Source organism: Carassius auratus, unplaced genomic scaffold, assembly GCF_003368295.1.
Source record: "Carassius auratus strain Wakin unplaced genomic scaffold, ASM336829v1 scaf_tig00216741, whole genome shotgun sequence".
Classification (NCBI taxonomy): Eukaryota; Metazoa; Chordata; class Actinopteri; order Cypriniformes; family Cyprinidae; genus Carassius; species Carassius auratus.
In genome coordinates this window covers 490,429-512,309 of record NW_020528717.1, presented here as the reverse complement: position 1 = coordinate 512,309, position 21,881 = coordinate 490,429, and the positions used below count along the sequence as shown (strand labels likewise).

Genomic DNA, 21,881 nt, shown 5'->3' with positions numbered 1-21,881 from the left:
GCAATACACGAAAAACTTGCACGGCTTGTGGGCGTACCTGAACCTGATGTCAATCATGTGGAAAGTACAGCCCACTACTTCATTTCAGTTCAGGGAAGAGAGCGGAAGGATGACTGAAGCCCTTGGCAAGAGACCACCACCCGCTACAGGGAAACAACCGCGCTCGGAATCACAAATCAAATCCGATAAGAAAAGGAGCCGAACCAGAGTAAACATCGGCACTGCTTTCAATCGCTGGAGACAACTGATGGACCTGAAAGAAATGAGGTTCGACTCCGAACTTACAACATTTCTTTTGGATTGGTAAGTTAGATGCTGTTAGTATTTCGCTAGAAGTTTGTTTTATTTGTTTGTGTATTTTTTTCGGGAAGTTATAACATAGAAATGTATCGAAGGCTGTTCGATAAACGTGCTAATGTTAGCGATGGCTAACCGTAGCTGCGTTTGATAATTAGCTAGCTATAACTTACCTATTTTTTTATATCATAACTAACCTGCTCTGTCTAGTCTGTTGGTCTCCGTGTCCTCTTTGCTTCGTGGTTTTTCTGTGCGTGAGAAAATTGATGTGTGGCATGAAAGCGTGTGAAAAGAGTCAATTGCGTGTGTCTCACGGTGAATGCTTGAGAGTTGGCAGCTCTGGTTACATTGGTTGGCGCTAGCTTGGTCAACATCAGCTGTCTGATGTTGACCAATGATGTTGACAGAATGCTGTGTGTCAAATTAATTTAATTCAAATAATGTGTATATACAACTCAAAATGTAATATGAACAAAACGAATAGGAACATATTCACTGGTAAAGGTGAAGGGGAGTAGCTTGAAGATGTCATGTTTCAAAATCACTTGACATCACCCAACGTTCCTCTGGAGGCAAAACGTCTTCTTAGGCTTCGGCTATGGTTGTAGGGTTGTTGTGAAGGTAGGGGCGGTGCATAGAGACTATGCCGTTTCTCATTTGTTACTCTAGAGTAGACCAATTCACTTTATTGAGGGATACTGCCCCCATCAGGATCCTGAGGCTGTGTGAAGCTCTGGCCAGCTACTGCAAATCTGCTATGTTAGTCACATATTTGTATTAATGATAACCTCTTGTTTGGTGTTATTTATTTATTGATTCAAGATGAAAATCAGGCCAGCAAAGGGGTCAGTGAGGCTTGCAAAGACATTCACTGACCCCATGACAGAAGTGTACCTGCTGTTCTTCCAAGCCACCGTACCAACTTTCACTTCTTTCAACTTGCTTCTTCAGAGAGAGCAGTCTTCAATATTTTTGTTACATGATGAGGTGGGATTGGATTTTGCTGTTTTTTCCATTATGTGTTTCTTCCTGATATCTTTAGTGATCCTCTAAAACAAGTTTGACCTACTATTTTTGTAAATGTCTGTTACAGATGGTGAAATTTGTACGCAAGCTATGTTCCAAGTTTATGGTTCCAGCAGCTCTGCAGGGTCATGAGGAGCCTTGTGAAATTGCCTTTAAAGAGAAGGTAAACCATTTACCAGGTTAGTGTTTGACTTAGAGATCGACCGATATGGGTTTTTCTATAGCCGATGCCGATGTTTAGAGGTCAGGGTCAGCCGATGGCCGATATGTGCTGCCGATTTTTAGGGCCGATATCTTGAAGTTTTCCTCTTCATTTGCATGCTAAAATGTCACACTAATAATAAGTGGATGCACAACATTTCTAAACTTATCATCATTTATTGAGCACTGACTTGAACCATCTCTCAAATCTTAATTTTGTGCACTGCACGTATTAAAATAAAAAATGTATCTAAAGTTAACCAAATAAATCAATAAACTGACCAAGTATTAAATATATAAAACAGGTAATATATATAAGTCAATCATTTACATAAAAGTTTTAGAGCATTTATCAAGTAGAATTTCTCAAGTTCATAAATGTAAACTTAAATATACATTTAAATAAATACAATTTTAGAAATAAAAATCAATTAAACTGAAAAATATACAAAATTAAATATATACAAAATAAATAACAGTAGCCTAGTGCTGCCAACACACTAGCACCCAGCAACATTTGTGTTTGCTATAAATGACACAGAACATCTAAAGTTCACTCTAATTTCAAACTTATATCGCAGTCTGTTCATTATTAAAATAAAGTACAGTCAACCAAACATATAAAAGGTTACACTGGTCAGTTTAAATAGATTGTAGTATACCAGTCCACTCTGCTGTTATGCACGTTTTTGCTCATGTGAAGAGAATTGATCTTTTCCGTATGGTTTACATTTAAAAAATATATATATATATATTATAGTTTAACATTCAGATACATTGCGAATATGGAAACATTTGGATATGTGCAGAACGAGACGTGAGTAATAACCTCCAAATACATCTATTCAAACCCGTGCTCGCTCGTCCTCGTATGGATCGGATCATTTTTCGGATCAGCAGACAAGAAAAAAAGGCCAAAACAAATAAACATACGTTTTGTATTTTTTTATTAACATTAAATTATTAAATTAAAATATATGAAATCAACTTAAAGTGCACATGGCATAATATATTTTTAACATGATAGCCGGACTTTCTTATCTCCCAGTCTGCTGTAATGAAGTGAGCAGTTATCATATAGCTCTCCGTCCCCCTGGACGTCCACCCTTCTGTCGTGAGCGCAACAGAGGATGCTCGGGATAGTTCATCCACAACTTTTTTTTTCTCCTGTTCATAAAGATCTGGCACAATCTTTTCGCTGAAGTCGGTGCACGATGTCGTAACATGGCTCTATGCACCGTCACGGTTTTACACTCTAACCTCACCCTTTATCATTATATCTGACAGGGAAGCCAAAATGCGCAGGGCGTTCAAGCTCCTCCGTTCCTCCGCTCGCCATGACCACTGAGTGTGGACTGAACATGCGCAACTTTTTTTTTCATAAAGCAATCCGCGGGGCACGTGTGTGCTGATCCGAAGATATTGATCAGAACGGATCACGGATCAATGATGATCCGTTGCACCACTACTATAGTGTCATTTGAAAACATTGCAGTTGCGTTTTAAAATACAAAACGAGCACCACGAAACCATTTAAAGAGGTGCATTCAGCGGTCTCCTTGACGAGAAACAGTCAGCCAAGTAAAAGGATCTCCAACGTATGGCGCGCTCTCTTCATTTTATCAAATGATCATAATCACATCTATTCATTTTACAGTCCTGCTACTAGCATTTTATTCAGACTAAAACGCCTTTAATTCGGGTGAGAAAGCGTTTTTTCCAAGTGGCGTTTGCACATAGGCCTAATAATAATGCTGCAGACACATTTTGCAGCATTAAGGTTATTAATTGATCGTTAATTTAAACGACGATCGATCATGGAAATTACCGAATATTGACATCCCTAAATTTCAAATGAGTTGGATGAAAAACTGGTTATTGTCTGGATCAAACCATGCTTCCGAACAATTGTCATTCACCGTTCTGGGCAGCTCCAGGACAGCTGTCTCTCCGAGCGCGGTGCTGTCTGTGAGCGGGGCGGAGTAACGGAGCCCTCAATCACGCTGCAGTGTTTGTAAGAGCTGCCAACTTCTCCACTCCATTTACAGAGTGAAATTCTCTGACTACCTTTCTCTCCCAGGATTGTTGTTGAATATTCCAAAAGTTTTGGCTTGGGGTGCTTCACATGAGGCAGCAGCAGCGCACCAATAACACGATGCCGATATATTAAAATATGACAAATATTGGCCCGATATATCGGCCGACCGATATATCGGTCGACCTCTGACTATTGGTATGATCAAACAGTGTGATATGTTAAATGTGATATTTAGCCTTGTACGTATAGCCTTTTTGCCACTTCATGAGTAGAAACCTAGAAAGGTTTGTGGTAGTCCTTCCATTAACCGTGAGTTTCTGGTTGGATTTCTTGCCCTATGTGTCTAGCTGATATTGCCACATCAGCATGTTAAACCATTTATGTTAACCTGATATGCTGTATCTGTGACAGGAAGAAAGTTGAACATTGGGTTTAACAGATTACTCGACGAGGGTGACATCACACCACAGCAGGTGGATTCATTCCATGAAGCTGTGTTGTGTTTCCTGACAAGTGCTGTGGATTATGCACTTAAGAAGCTGCCACTGAAAGAGCCACTGATCAAACATGCCAAATTCATAGATGTACGGCAGAGGGCTGCAAGTGACATCAAAGATGTACTGTACTTTGTTGAAAGGTTAGATATTTTCTCTAATTATTAACGGTATCATCTTAGCTAAAATACCCTGTGTTTTATAATGAGGTATGTTCACTCCTAAACTGCATATGAGCTATTCTTATGTGGCTTCTCCTCAAAGATCTGTATGAATTGCTGCTGGTTGATGACAATATACCTAAAACTTAACAACTTGTAACTCTACTTTCATAAATAGGTTTCCCCATCTCCTCCCATACCATGGACCAGAGGAGCATGACCTTCTGGGTGAGGAGTTTTAAAATTATCAGACCATGTCAATAATATCCTTGCAAGACGAAACTGAAATGGAAAGCCTCTGGGCTGAAATGGCAAACCGGAAACATATTTATGTATTTATTTATTTATTTTGGCAGGTGTGTCGTGGTTACATCTGTTGCTTAAACTTTGTTGCAAGCATATGTGTCATGCATGTTGCAAATAATGCATGTTTAAATCTTAACTTTGTTTATGGATCAACCTACAGTATACTTATGAGTTTTAATTAATCAAACATCAAGCTATGTTTTTCCATTGTGTTCTTGGTGCATTTTCAATAGGTGACTGGAGCCAAAGAGTTTGAGAGGCTTGCTGCTGTGGCCAAGCTGGTCCTGGTGTTGCCCCATGCAAACGCAGACGCTGAGAGGGTGTTTTCAGTTGTGGGACACAACAAAACCAAAAGAAGAAACAGCCTAGCATTGGATGACACCTTGTCATCAATAATGACCATAAAGATGGCCAATTTGGAGCCCTGCTTCAATTGGGAGCCCCCCTCAGATATCATCAAGGCCTCCAAGAAGGCCACAGGCCAGTATAACCATGTCCACAGATCATAGACAAGGACTTTACCAGCTTCTGATCTGTATTTGATACTGATTATGCCTCATTTTAAGTTATTTGTGTAATGTATCCATCTGTTTTATTACTTGAAAAAGTTGTACTGTTTAAAAACTTTTTTTGTTGCACTTTGTTTCTGATGGACCATGTGCTGGGAGGATTTGAATGAAGAATAATGTCCCTCCCTAACAAATCTTGTCATTTTTGGCTGAACATAAATCATTAGGTGCTTTTAAGAATACAATCATTCACAACATAGGCTAGGTTTCAGTTGTACCATTCATTCAAAATATCAATCAACCTACCTAGGTTAAATCTTAAACACTGGTCTATGTATGAGGCTTTATTGTGGTCCATAGGCAGGCAGTCATTTAGGCACAACAATAGTTTTCTGGTTGAATGTTCAGCTCAAGTCTAGAAGGCCCTCCAAGTCTTGATGCCAAACATGAACCAGAATAAGTTCAGGTATTGCACATGGGTGCAAGTGGTCTTTAGCAGACCACCCAAAAATCCACTAGAATGCAGGAAATCACATCTACTTAATCCAAAATGTCCTGGGGTTGGACCTTCAGCTATGTTTGCTTCACAGAATGTAACCAATATTGTCTATCTCTAATAAGCTGCCCCTAGCTGTGGACCCCCCCACAAACCACCAGAATGCAGGGTACAACATGGGTGAACGTCAATTTCAATACTCTGATATCTGAGCCACCAACTTGTGTGGCTGTGTGCGTGCTGCGCGGCACTATTTTGACCACCCCTGACAAAATCTCACTCCACGTTTTTTTGAAAAGTTGGCAGGTATGGGGTCTGTTTTGTCGTATGAGGAAGTAAACTACATTAAGAGAGAAAAACACAGTGAGTATCACGATTTAACAATCATTTTTGATAGCTGTAGCCCCTTGAAAATGTAGGATTATATATAAATAATAAAAACACTGGGAAAATAGCAAGATTATTTGTATCAAAATAATTTTTTATTATTCCTTTTCTTCATTTTCCTTTTTTTTTTTTTTCTGGTCAGAGAAAAGAAACATTTTTAGAATTCAGGTCCACGTAAGCTTGGTAACAGTGTACATTGAAGCTCTGTAAAGTGAGTTGAAGTCTTTTTTCAAAAAGAAGTTCTGAATGATTGCTGGGAAATTTTAAATGCAACTGGTAAAGGATTTGCATGGAAAATAAAGGAGTGGGTTAATGAAGCTGGGCTAGAGTCAGTATCATTTGCTCCAATAGTGGTAGTATCCCCAATTCCACCCTGGATAAAAGATCAACCGGAAATAGATATAAAATTACATGAAAACAGGAGGGAAATGAATGAAGCAGTTAGTTTAATTACACATGTATATGAGTATATAAAAATATCATACTACACTTTCTTCAATTTTTTACAGATGGGTCAAAGAGTACAGAGACTGGAAGGACAGGGGCTGCATTCTATGTTCCAGTTTGAGGTGAGGAAGACTGGAAGGATAACAGATGGTGCATCAGTATATACAGCAGAGATGATAGCTATTTTAATGGCACTAGAGTGGGTGTATGAAGTTAGACCGGATAAAGTAATAATATGTTCTGATTCAATGGCAGTCATTTTGAGCTTACAATCATTGGGAACAAATAGAACTGACATTTTAACAGAAATCATGATAAGGTTATACGGTTTACGACAGATAAGAATAATAATTAAATGTATGTGGGTACCAGCACACGTGGGAATTCAAGGTAACGAGAAAGCAGACAAGATTGCCAAATAATCAATTAAAATGAAAGAACCAAACATAAACATTGCACTCAGTAGATCAGAAGGAAAACATTTAATTTCAGAAGCATGCAATAGGAAATGGCAGACAGTTTGGGACTCATTTCATACAGGTCGCCATTATTACAAGGTTCAAAAAACCATAAAGAAAAGCAAAATAATCCACAACTTAAGCAGAAAAGAACAAGTTATTTTCACACATTTACGAACAGGGCATTCAAATCTAAATCACACTTTACACATTATAGGGAAACATGACACAGGTCTATTCAGTAGAGGAAATTGTAGAGCATGTTATGCAGAAATGCAAGACATATGAAATACAAAGGAGGATTCTTAAGGAAGAATTACAAGCAGTAGGATGCCAATAATTTAATATAACTAGCTTATTAAATGATGGTCCAAATTCAAGGAAACAAATACATGCAGTCATGAGATTTATTAAGAATAGTGGTCTACGTATATAATAGGATATAGGAGGGTTATTCATTATTTTCACACTCCATCACAGTAGGTGGCGGTATGCACCTTGGAAGTTGGTTCGTAACCCGCCATTAAAATCAAAGAAGAAGAAAAAGAATAACGCGCATCGGAACAAAATCGTGTGCGTCATTCCTTAGGACTAAAAATGTTCAAACAGCACGGATATTTATTCATCTTTTTGCTATCTGTCCTAAGTGGTTGGACTGTTTGCTACGAGGAGATCAGATATTTTTGAGCAGATTGTAGAGAGAATCGTTTGTCCAGCTCAAGTTCAGAGCGGAGTGACTCGTTTGGGCTGTTCCCCGGATGCACCACGGCCTGCAGAGGACTGTTTCACGGACTAGAGACTCTACAGGACCTGGGACCACGGTCAAGATTTACACACGGACAGACGGAGGATTTCTAAGGACCATCTGACTGAGGTCTGTTGATGTTGAATCTTTTAGAGAAAAGTGCACCCACGATTCGAGCAGGGGCGCCCCAGAAAATGTTAACAGGGGTGGCCAAATGAGGCCACAGTACATTTTGGGGTGGCACAGTAAAATAAAGGGAAAAAAAATTAAGGGTTTGCAATATAGACAAAAAGTAACGTTATCTCTGTAAGCTCGAGGATTTTATCGATCACGATAATTAGACTATTCTGCTGAGTGTTATTGTGCTGATATCTTATTTTTAATTGTGCTGATACCTGATATATATATATATATATTTTTTTTACCTTTACACCATTCCCAGATAGCAAATGACATGTGGCCCAGTTCTGGCCCACATCTCCCATATTCTTCTGGCCCACATACCGCGCGGAATGACGGCGATGACTCAACCTGAGTCTGGCTGACATATGTCAGCCACAACTGAACCAGATCTGGGCCACATCTCAGAAATGGTGTGGGTGACATCTGGGCCAGATCTGGCCCAGTTTTGTCTGACAGAAGTCAGCCACAACTGTACCAGATCCATGCCGCATCTCACAAATGGCATGGGCGACACCTGGCCCAGATGTCAACCACGCCATTTCTGAGATGTGGCCCAGATCCGTCCCAGTTGTGGCTGACTTCTGGGTTAGATATGGCCCATATTAACCCTTTCTAGACACAAAAGAATATGTAATTCATCCAGAATAAAGAAAACACTCATGTAGTCTAAACTGCTTTATTAAAATATAAAAATTTGACAAATATACATACATGAATACAACTGCATGTATAGATATAAAACAAATACATTTACATTATTACAAAATAAAAAATACAGATAAATATTTATAAATATAGTTAAATACACATTAACATTACATTTACATTTAGCAGACACTTTTATCCAAAGCAACTTACAAATGAGGACAATGGAAGCAATCAAAATCAACAAAAGAGCAATGATATACAGGTGCTGGTCATATAATTAGAATACCATCAAAAAGTTGATTTATTTCACTAATTCTATTCAAAAAGTGAAACTTGTATATTATATTTATTCATTACACACAGACTGATATATTTCAAACGTTTATTTCTTGTAATTTTGACGTTTATAACTGACAGCTAAGGAAAATCCCAAATTCAGACGCGGCAGAGAGGAGTGAGTATGAGAAACATTCAGATACACAGGCTGATTCAGTCTTCTGAATTGTGAGTAGCGAACATGCATTATAAACTTCTTTCAAATTAGAATCTGTTGGAGAGATAAAATGTGCAAGATAACGTATATGTACTAATAAAAACATCAAACAAAAAACGTCAAACAAAAAAAATGTATCTTTTACTCTCCAGTACTGAAAGCAGAACTGATAAGGGAGCCCTTGATACTGTGACACAGCTCTTTCAAATTAACATTACCTTTTTTGCAGTGGCGGTAGTTTGTATGTCCATCTATAGTTGCCATCATCTAAGGTCTTTTGAGTACTGGTATCATCTGAAGTCCTCACAAGTCCTGTGCTGTGCAGTTTCTAATAACCCTGGGATGGACATTTGCAGAAACAGGAAGGCAAAGGGAGAAAGATTAGCATAGCTGCTGTTCATATCATTTCAGGCAATGTGCACTTTTTACTATTTCATCAATGGAGTACATTGAGTACTATTTTTAATCTAGTAGGTTTAAACTGAAATAATTTTTCTAGATCCCTTAATAAACATATTATTTGTAGTCTGTTTTTGGGGAACAAACACAGTCTCTATAGAATGGACTGCATATGCCAGAGTCACATTTAATACATTTGAATAAAATTTAACTGGGAGGAACATCATAACTGTAATTTACACAACCATTTAAGAGTTTGGGGTCTGTAAGATATTTTATGCCTTTATAAAAAATCTCTTATGCTCACCACGGCTCCATTTATTGAATCAAATTACAGTAAAATAGTAACACTGTGACTATTACAATTCAAAACAACTCTTTTCTATGTGAATATTATGTTAAAATGTCATTTATTCCTTTGATCAAAGCTGAATTTTCAGCATCATTACTCTAGTCTTCAGTGACACATCTTCAGAAATCATTCTAATATGATGATTTACTGCTCAAGAAACATTTCTGATTATGATCAATGTTAAAATACAGATGTGCTGAAATTGTTTTTTGTTGGATTCATTGTTACATAGACTCTAAACATTTTAATGTTAGTGTTACATGCATCAAATTGTTCAAAATCATCTGTTTCAAATAGTGTTCCTGTAGCTCAACTTGTAGAGCACTGCGCTAGCAAGCAAGTAAGCGCAAGGTTGGGGGTTTGATTCCCCGGGAACACATGATATGTAAAAATTGATAGCCTGAATGCACTGTAAGTCGCTTTGGATAAAAGTGTCTGCTAAATGCATAAATGCAGGTCTTTTGAACTTTGTATTCATCTGTGAATCCTGAAAAATAAAACAAAAAAAAATGAAGCAGCACAACTGTTTCAACGCTGTTAATAAGTTTCTTGAGCAGCAAATCAGCATTTCTGAATGATCCATGTAACACTGAAGACTAGAGAAATGATGCTGAAAATACAGCTGCACATCACAGGAATAAATTAGTTTATAATGTATTCACATAGAAAACAGCTATTTTAAATTGTAATAATATATCACAATATTAGTCTTTTTACATATTTTAATCAAATAATTACTACAGAGGTGAGCAGAAGATCATTACAAATTGTATCAACTTCAAGCTTTTGAACACTAGTGTACTGTATATTTGAGGTTTGACTTACTGTACTAGTCTTGTGGTCAATAGCATCTTGGAGATGTTGTCTTACAGTAGGTTCACTCCGACTCTGCTGGATGCAGCAGGCCATCAGCACTGAATAATCTAGGAACAAAACAAGCAATTTGACACAGAGCCAACAATATTTAGTCTGCAGTTCCAGGTTTATTAGATGGAAACAAGCTAGAGCAGGTGAGATGCAAAAAATAAATAAATAAAATAACAGATTCATTGCGATATATGTTGTGAAAAAATGCATATTAGGTTACTTAACCTTTTCAGCGCTTCCTACATCTCTGTCAGCAGCTCCCTTCAGAAATATTGAAATCTTGGACACTCCCTTCTGTTGTAGAAGGATTATTTTGTCACTCTTGAAATCGCAGAACAGTTTTGTTTACCATAAAAGATCAAAACAACTTTAGTTTTCTGCCAATTTTCGCGCTCCTTGATAACGTGACGTCATCGATAAACAGTAAAGTGTAAATGTTAAGGTTAAATAAATTAAGCAATTTCCAATCGTCCATTGAAAGATTACCAACAAAACAGTCAAAAGCTAGCATCTACAGATGAAGATTTGATTAAAAGCCCAAACTTTCATAAATGAGACCACAAAAGAGTTATCATACCTGGCGATACGTCGTCTGAAAACGGTAGAAACGCTAACGGACTTTTTCGAAGACATTAAACCATTCCTATAAAGTAAATAAACAACAGAAGCGAGTCAAATACAAGTAAGAGAAGTGTCAACAACAGTTATAAGTAGTATTTGTGTGATTTTATGGACTTAACTCACCTGAAAACAGTGAAATCAGCGAGAAACGGGGTGTTTCCTCGTGACATTTGCAGTGTTGCGCTCCGTTTCCATGGCAACTCCATCCGGTCCGCGCGCACGCCCATGAAAGGACGTCACGAATTAAAAGTCACACGCTTACGTTACATTAATAAACATATGAATAAACATATGCGCCTTATTTTTTTTTTCTGTAAGAGGGGGCGCGGCCATTTGTAAATTTAATGTGTCTGGCTTTCGGTGTCATTCCAGCTATATTAGCTGTACAAACAGCTTGTTTTGCTGTTTACTGTTGCAAACTGCTGTATCTTACCATGTTATTTTTAATGTATTGTCTTAATTATGAACGAACTGGTTTGTAGTGCAAACAGTTTTACCGTTTACTGCACTTTGTTCTTCTTGTTATTTCCCTATAACCATGACCATAAAGTCTCACGCATTCACATACAATTGCTTGGTGGATAGAATTAGATCACTACATAATTAAAAATATCATTCAATCATGATTTTGGTAATTTAAAATTCATTTTGTAGTTCTATAGCCTAGTGCAAAATGCCAGGCCTGCACATAATAGTGGGACAAAGTGGCACTTTTATAGTTTAAGATTTTGTATTGTTGCTTTTACGAACACTCATATATGTATGTATGCCTGTGTGTGTATATATATATATATATATATATATATATATATATATATATGTGTGTGTGTGTGTGTGTGTGTGTGTGTGTGTGTGTGTATAAGGTGCATCTTGAAGAAATGTGAATATCATGAAAAAAGTTCATTTTTTGTAACTTTTTTTATTAAAAAGTGAAATTGTCATATATTCTAAAGATTCATAATTTATTTTGATTTCTTTTGATGATTAGAGCTTAATTTAATGAATGTAATTATTGCATTTAAAAGTATAAAAAAGGAGTTAAACAAATATTATTTAATTATTTAAAATGATTTTTAATGAAACTTTGTCCTGTGGTGTGACAGTACAGGTGTCAAAATGGAGGACTTTTTTTTTTTTTTTTATCACACCAAAGGACGTTTCAGCCTTTTCTGTCAATTAATGACCTTGCTAATCCAAGCTAACCTGTCATTAGTGGCAAGCAAGGCACATTTGCAAAACTTTCTAGGATTATGTAGCTTAACATGCACTTTTTAATAAAAAAAAATATATATAATTTAGGGGTGTCATATTAATGCACAACAAAGCATAAAACATTTTTAGTGGTTCCGAAAAAGTTCAAAGGACATGGTGTCACACCAGAGGACATGGTACAAAAATGTAAAAAAATCAAATAACATTGCTGCTTCATAACAGGTCCGTGTAGGTCAAATAAATGTGTGTATGTATTTATATTACGTGTCCTGAAATATTATGGGCGTCCAGTACTCAAAATAATTTTAGAACTACTGACTGGTAAAGTAAGGTGATCTGCCAGGACGTGTCTTCAGGAAATGGCACATCTGGTCACCTGGTATAGGCCATATCTGGCCCACATACAACAAGCCATAACTCAACCTAAAACCGGTTTGTCACACATGGGCCAAATCTGGCCCACACACAGCAAGCCACGACTCAAAATAAAGCCGGTTTGTCGCACACGGGCCAGATCTGGCCCACACACAGCAAGCCACGACTCAAATTAAAGCCGGTTTGTCACACACGGGCCAGATCTGGCCCACACACAGCAAGCCACGACTCAAATTAAAGCCTGTTTGTCACACACGGGCCAGATCTGGCCCACACACAGCAAGCCACGACTCAAATTAAAGCCGGTTTGTCGCACACGGGCCAGATCTGGCCCATAAACAGCATGCCGCAACTCAAACTAAAACCGGCTTGATGTGTGTGGGCCAGAGATGGCCCATATAACCTTTGCCGCTGCCAGAACTGAGCCAGATGTGCCATAGTTGGCCCAGATGAGGCCCGGATATGTATGCTATCTGGGTTGTTTCTAAAAGTATCCCAGCCGGCATTTCAACGTTGATTCAACGTTGAAACAACGTCAGGTACCATTGTTGAATCAACGTTGAATTACCTTTCGATTTTGCAAATTGGATCAGCGTTGAAATCACGACGTTGATACACTGTTGAAATTCCGACGTTGAATCAACGTTGAATTACCTTTCGATTTTGCAAATTGGATCAACGTTGAAATCACGACGTGGATTCACCGTTGAAATCGCGACGCTGTTTCACCGTCTTACCTGCCTTATGGGTGAATTATGGTCGTGCTGCAGACCTGGGATGAAAGCTGACCCACCCAGCAAAAACTCGTTGAAAAGACGTCGCAAAGACGTCATTGGCAGACGTCTAAACAACGTTAAAATTTAGTTGAAAAGTGAAAGGTGAAAAGACGTCTTTTTCAGGTCGTCGAAAAGACGTCTATAAACAGACGTCCAAATGACGTTTAAATGTGGTTGAAAAGTGAAAGGTGAAAAGACGTCTTTTCCAGACCTAATTACAACCGTGAATTATTTTTCATATTCCTAATTAGTGAAAATAAGACAATTCACAGTATATTGACACATTTATTGACACATTACATTTTTCATGTAAATTCTTGATCACATCTTAAGCCTCCTATGAGTAAACAGACCGTAAAAACAGTAATATTGTGAAATATAACTACAGAAATAATTGTTTTCTAAGTGGCTGCATTGTCAAATGTAATGTATGCCTGTAAACTGAATTTTTAACACATTTAGTCTTCTGTGTTACATGATCTTCAGAAATCATTATAATATACTGATTTGCTGCTCAAGAAACATTTCTGATTATTATCAATGTTTAAAACAGTTGTGCTGCCCAATATTTTGTGGAAACCATTACATTTGTCAGTATTTTTTTAATAGACCTTGCAAAAGAGTAGTATTTATTTAGATTTTTTTTTTTATCAATTTAAAAGTCTTTACTATAAACTTATCAAATTAATCCATCTTTCTGTATTAATATAATTTTTCAAGACAATAAACTATGACCAATTATAACCACATTAGAACAACCAAAAATTTAAATTCTGTCATAATTTCCTTACCCTCATGTTGCAGCAAACCATGTTGCAGAACACAAATTAAGATTTTTTTTTTTTTTTAACAGATGCCTTGTGTGCGCAAAAAACAACAACAACAGCAAAAATAATCTATTCAGAAATTATGAATCCCCAATGGATTTTCACAAAAGCACCAAAAGTGCCAGCTCTCACGCCAATGCAACACTGATGCATCATGGTGCTTGTGAATGCGTTATTTTATATATATAAAAAAATTCTCAGATTTCATTAAAAAGTTCTGCATTTATGTTTCAAAGATGAACAAAAGTCTGGCTTGGAACAACATGAAGATGAGTGATGCAAATCTTTGGTTTAACTAACACATTAGGTAAATGGGGTTCCCACAGGGCACCAGTAGATCTCTGCCTGATCTCTGATCTTCTGCTTCTTCTGCTCCTTCCCAATTCTGGATTAATGAGCCACGGCAGATGTTTCCACTTTGAATGCTTTAGCCTCACTGTTTTTTCTCCAGCATCTAAAGTGAGAAAGAAAACAGTAATTAAAATGTAAATTAATAATACAAAAACAATGGTTGTCCAAAATGTACAAAATAAAGTGTACTCGTTCTTCATGAGGCATTATTAACTAATCAGTATGTCAGGGGTTGTCAGCTCTGGCCCTTAAGGTGAGACTTAGGTCTCTGCAGAGTAAAAGCGGGCGTTTATGACTTAGTGTGTGTTTTCAAACTGCTGGGTGTTTCTAAATCATGCAATCAAAATGATCCCCCTTACCTAACCCCACCCCTAAACCTACCGTCACTATGATGTTGGCCAATCAGGTATCATGGTCTAAAAACACCCTGATCTGGTAACTCCCATTACTTTCCTGCAGAGACCTATGCTTGGCTTAAGGTCCACTGTCATGCAGAGTTCATGTCTCAATCAGCTTCACAGTTTGCCAAGTTGTGAATATATTGTGTACATTAATTTAGGTACTGGTAAGCACTGTGGCTCACTATACACTGGTGACTATTTCTGTCCTCATTGTACAACATCACTACTGACATTAATGCACAACAATAAAACTGATATCTTTCTTTTAATGCCATTTACAGCACATTATGATAAATACTTTATTACATGTATGTGCAAGATTTAATTCATAAATTAATTGGAAATGTTTACTAGATTAGACATTACCTGTCTAGTGATATGTTTATGCTGAAATATATTATTGCTTTGTGTTTTAAAATCTATTACGTGTAATCTTATAGCGAATTATCAGTGCACCGTAAAAAGAAAATTGTGATTGAGGCAGCCCTTCACCACTGACTACTGAGCAACGGACCTGAGTGAAACACACCCAGAGTTTACGTCCACACCTGATCACACTCACCTGTTTGTGACTTATAGTTAGCAAAACTGAAGACCTTGATTAATGTGTTCAGGTGCACTGCACTAGGTTGGTGCAAAACTCTGCATGTAAGTGGACCTTGAGAGACAATGTGGAGATCTCCTGCAATATGTTCTGAACATGCACTATAAAGAGGCAGAATGACTTACAACACTGGTGTCCAATCCTGGGCTGGAGGACCAGCGTTCTGCAGAGTTTCTGCTGATCCTTGATCAGCTGCTCAGGTCTGCTTAACTGGGGTTGGAGCTAAACTCTGAAAAAAGAGAAGACAACCAATATTATAATGTTAAAAAGTTAAACAACGTTAAATTTTTTTATCCATAAATATGCAAAACATCTGAAAATGCACAAAGATGACAAGAAAGAACTTTCAACACTGAAAAATAAGAAGCAATATTAAATCACACATGCATTTTCTTTTCTTCGTATTATTCCTCTTGCAATAAGTTTATTCACAATTACCTTGTGGTTTATCAATGATTTTCAGTCTCTGAAATAGAAAAGATCTATCAATGATGAACTATTATTTACCCCGTTTGTATCTGCGAGGTGTTCATTACACATTTTAGCAGTGTGTTAAGATCAGTAATTATGACTGTCGAATGTCTGACTTGACTCAGTGTATTCTGCCCCCAAACATATGATTAGACTATCAGTCGAATATCGGCAATATTCGAAAATTCTGATTCGACAATGAAAAACCTTAGTCAAGGACACCCCTAGTAATTTCAAATATTACTATTTTACTGTATTTTAATCAAATAAATGCAGCAGTGGTGAGCATAAAATATTTATTTTAAATACATTTTTAAATAATATTTTCTATTTCTCTTCCACCTTTATTTGACCCTCTAACTTTAACACTCACTATTCTAATTCTATTCTTAAAAAAAATCTAACTACCTTTCTAATCTTTTTGTATTCTATTTTCTTTACATTTATTATGCAATTGTGTGTGTGTGTGTTTGTGTGTGTGTATATATATATATATATATATATATATATATATATATATATATATATATGTGTGTGTGTGTGTGTGTGTGTGTGTGTGGGTGTAAAGACCGCTAACTAGCTTGTTCTATTCTTTTTTAAATTCTATCTGTTTTCTTTTTATTTATTATATTATTTAAAATCCCATGCTATGTGTACTGTGTTAAGCTAACTGAGACTTGTTATAGCACTTGTATATCATTGCTCTTTTTGTTGTTTTTGATTGCTTCCACTGTCTTCATCTGTAAGTCACTTTGGATAAAAGAGTCTGCTAAATGAATAAATGTAAATATAAATGTAAATACATGATAAATCTGACCCTTAAACGTTTGAATGGTAGTGTATGTTTGAGGTATTACTTACTAGTTATATGTTTCATAATGTCTAAAAATGTTCTTCAGCTGGATACACGCACGGCCATCAGCATGGAAGAATCTAGAACATAAACATTGTCAATCTGTCAAAGCCAACAATATTTATTATAGAATGCCATGTTTATTATAAATAAACTATAGCAGAGGTGAAATGCAGAAAAGAAAATTAATTTACAGATTATACAAAAAAATTAAAAGAATAATAACAGAATTTAAAGTTTTAGGTTTACTAACCGATTAATACTCTGACAGTGTGGACATCAAAATAACTAACAGGCAAACAAACACACACACACACATATATATATTATGAAAATATTATATAAACACACACATATATAAGAAAATTACAGATTCATGCTGATGTAGGCGAAATATATTGTGAAAAATGCACATAAAGTAACCTCTTGTAGTTAGCATTTCAGTTGAGATGCTAACGGACTTTTTCTGAAGACACTGACCATTTCTATAAAGTACATTTTCAACGAAAGCGTGTACATGAAAGAAAGTTTCAGGGACACTTTTATGTAATATTTGTGTAATTTAGGGATTAAACTTACCTGAAATTAGTGAAAACAACCACGAGAGACAGCGTCCGTTCAGCTGCTTGACGGTTGAGCTGAGCCCCGTTTCCATGGTGACTCCAGTACAGCGCGTGACCATCAAGTGTTTTCAAAATATATTTAACAGTGCTTCAGACATGATGTCTAATATATTTCTTCACTAGTTTGTTAATGGCTTTGTGGTGCGAAATAAAAGGTTTTTTTTTTCTGTTAAATTTGGACTAAAGCCCATTTACATCTATTTTGGGCTAAATTTGGATTTTAAAAAAAAGACGTTAAATGTCGCTTTTTGGGCTTAATTTGGACCAAATCCGACGGACCAATCGAAGACCAATTTTCAACGTCGCTTTTTGGGCTTAATTTGGACCAAATCCGACGGACCAAACGAAGACCAATTTTCAACGTCGCTTTTTGGGCTTAATTTGGACCAAATCCGACGGACCAAATGAAGACCAATTTTCAACGTCGCTTTTTGGTCTAAAAGATGGCCATGACGGGCCGACTTGATTTAGACCAAAAAACGACGTCCAAATGACGTCTGGTGCTGGGTGGGGAATGAGGTGTTGATTTTGAAAAGTTAATCAACATTGATAAGGCCTGGTTCACACGGAACGATTTTAAAATTGTCGGCCGATTTTCCAAACCTGAGAGACCCCACACACGGCGATAAAAAATCACGGGTCTAACAGTTTTGGTCGTTCCGTGTGTGGTGTGCAGCCACACGGCAATATCAACACATCACACACGAACGGATTTGACTCCCGAGCATTCCCAGGTCAGACGGGAAATCTCCCAAAATCCCTCGAGATCAAACGTGACTTTAGAGTAAACAATCATGGCGGACGAAGAGGATGCAGTGGCCATGGTTTGTGCTTTGTTTTTAACGAAAAAAAAAAAACATAAGAAAAACAAGAAAAGGCGATGGTCAAAGAGGTGGAGACAACGCGAGCATGGACTATACTTGCTATATCATAATATGGAGATAAGTTGTTGTTTTATCTCATAGAAATGTTGTTACGTACTACACAGATTAATAACCGTTGAAATAAACGTTCATATATTCGTTTCCATGTACTCTGGTGGACTGCAGTTGTGGATGTAGTTATGCCCATCGACTTTATTTGTATTTGTTATATTTGTTATATTATATACGCCGGCTGTTTTGATTTTGTTTCCCGGTACTTTCTCACCGCCTCGTCACCTCGCTTTCTGATTGGCTACACGCCACAGTCCACAGGCTGCGTGATTGTTTGTCCTCGGGGGACACCACACACGAGAAGAAATCGGGCCAAATAAATCCAACATGTTGGATATCCCTGATTTGAGATCGGAGCGGTCCCGACATTCTTCCGAGCAGAGGAGAGCAGTCTTAACACACCACACACGGCAGGAATATTTGATCAGATTATTTTACGATAATCGGAGCATCCTAAGATTGTCGGAAGGGGTGAATCGGGGCTAAAATCTGCCAAATTATCCTGCCGTGTGAACCAGCCTTAACACAACGTTGTTTCCCCGTCGTACCTTGCACCGTGTATAAATACACCTAGATCCTAGTTGGCGTTCAGATCAACACGGTACATGCAAGGCTAAAAATCTAATGACTGGCAGCAACTTCAATAAACTACCACATGCTCAAAATTGTCAAACAGCAGTTTAATTTTGGAAACATACTGTATAAAATAGATGAAAATAATCCCACACTTTATTATGCAGAGTATGCATGGAGGTATTGCTAAAAACATGTAGTAGAACAATCCAAATACAATAATATTTAAAGGTTTTTGTAAAATAATTTGGCGCATAAATGCATATTTATGGCAGCACTTACAAGACAAACCCTTGTACCTTTATGACTGAAACCAGTGGATCTTTTATTTGGGTGGAAAACTACAGTTTCTGTCAAAGACATGTTTTAGTAATGTGTCTCATTACAAGAGTTGTGTACATTTGTGCAGTGAAAATGTGTTGCACAGTATGAGCAGGGAACCTTCAACCAGTTAATTTCTAACGGGAAGCAGTCAGGTGTACTTGGAACAACAACAGTAAACAAGTGCCATGACAAGTCTCAGTTAGTCTAGTACAGAACGCATAGACAGGTGTTTTTTTTTTTTTTTTTTTTTTTTTTTTTTAATATGAAAGACAAGAAAGGAAGGAAAAGTGAAAGTGACGTGACATTCAGCCAAGTATGGTGACCCATACTCAGAATTTGTGCTCTGCATTTAACCCATCCGAAGTGCACACACACAGAGCAGTGAACACACACACACACACACACACACACACACACACTGTGAACACACACCCGGAGCAGTGGGCAGCCATTTATGCTGCGGCGCCCGGGGAGCAGTTGGGGGTTCGATGCCTTGCTCAAGGGCACCTAAGTCGTGGTATTGAAGGTGGAGAGAGAACTGTACATGCTGTACTCCCCCCAACTGTACTCCCCCCACCCACAATTCCTGCCGGCCCGGGACTCGAACTCACAACCTTTCGATTGGGAGTCCGACTCTCTAACCATTAGGCCACGACTTCCCCTTCCCTAAGTGCTAGCAGTTGGTTAAGTTCTGGTGAAGAAGAGTCTTAAGATGTTTCTTGAAAATGAGTAAAGACTCAGCAGTTCGGATTGAGATTGGGAGGTCATTCCACCAGCTGGGCACAGTCCAGGAAAAGGTCCTTGAGAGTGATTTTGAACTTCTTTGGGATGGCACCACAAGGCATCGTTCACTTGCAGAGCGCAAACTTCTGGAGGGCACATAAGATTTAACCAGTGAGTTTAGGTATGTTCACAATGTTCCACAATAACTTTGATATTGTGAAATATATTTAACTGAAAACTAAATGCAAAATAAATCACACAATATTTTCACTTTACAGTTCAGTAACAGTGAGGTTGGAAACAAAGTGGACAACACTATTCATTAAACACTTATTTAATGTATTCAGATGAAAATGTACAATATTAACAAATTATTCACAAGCAGTGTTTTCAAAGCCCCCAGTTACACTGTTTTAATCAGAACACTAGCAATACAGTGTAGTAAAATCAGTAAAATCTAATTCAGTAAATTTTTATAAAACTAAGTACAATCAAAACCTATCACAAAAGGTCAAAGCATCTCTACCAGAAGTGCAATGTAGCAGATGAACAATTTCTTACCAATGTTTCAAGAATAAGCTGGATCCTTGATGACTCTACCAGGGGAAAGAAGAAAGAGTTTACTGAAAAGTTCTTAAAAAGCAGGATTTCATATTATACCATTTCTTTAAACCATTGGTTCTCAAACTTTTTATACCAAGGCAAGTACCACTTCAGAAAATATTTGTTATTAAATATTAAGTTCCACCATAATGACCAACATTACATTTCAGCAGCGTAGTAGGCCAAACTATTCAGCTACAGCTCTACAGTAAAAAAATGAGGCAGTTTTATTCTAATAAGAATATTAATTGTTGTCAGACACTTTACCATGGTAAATACAGTTTGAACATTAACACTACAACTGTGCTTACATACACAGGTAAATGAAAAAAAAAAGTTTAAATTAAAATGTAATTTTAAATGTAATTATGTAACAAAAGTTACAAAACTGTACTGTACTTTAACTGTAACATACTTAAATGTGCAAAAAAACCTAAAAACTGTTAAAATGTATTAACATTAATTAGTTTAATTTAGTGATTCACCTGCATAACAACTAGAGGGGGCCTGACACTTTGAGAACCATGTCTTTAAACAATCCTTTTTTTTTTTTAAATTCATTTTCATTAATTCATTAAAATTATATTATTTAAATACCGACATTTGCACTTATGTTTCAGAAAACACTTTGAAAATATTATAAGATTACAAACATATATAACACACCTAATGCATGGAATTCATATCAGGAAAATATGGGAAAATCTCTAAAAGACAGACATTACCACATAACTTACCAGCAACACAGGTGAGCATCTAACTTGATCATCTGTGATAAAGCAATGCAAAAATAGACACACGGGTATTTATTTATCTGCAGGTTACATGTCCTTTAAGCTACCCATTTGTAAACTCTGGTAATACTTTACTATTTTCAAAAGATAATAAAGATAACGTTAGCGATTTTCTTACCTCATTTTGCCAGTATGTTTGCAGGACCTCGCAGAACACCTAACCCTTCTTGTGTTCACAGTTTTTGTTCTCCATTGACATGTCACGACTCAAATTCGCTCAAAATAAATAAATAACTGTACAGGCAAATATGAAATAATTCGGGACCGACCGAGCAGTCAGTTATAACGAGCAGCAGCTCACAGTTAGC

The 21,881-nt window shown here is 37.1% G+C and overlaps 1 protein-coding gene across 1 annotated transcript in view; it reads left to right on the top strand.

Moving 5' to 3' along the window:
* Positions 1-5,843: 5,843 nt before the first annotated feature.
* The window catches only part of LOC113098923 (uncharacterized), a 41,931-nt gene continuing 25,893 nt past the window's right edge, over positions 5,844-21,881 (top strand). Inside the window, exon 1 of the mRNA XM_026263975.1 lies at positions 5,844-5,891. The gene's annotated coding sequence lies outside the window, so the exon portion shown is untranslated. The remainder of the gene's footprint in view (positions 5,892-21,881) is intronic.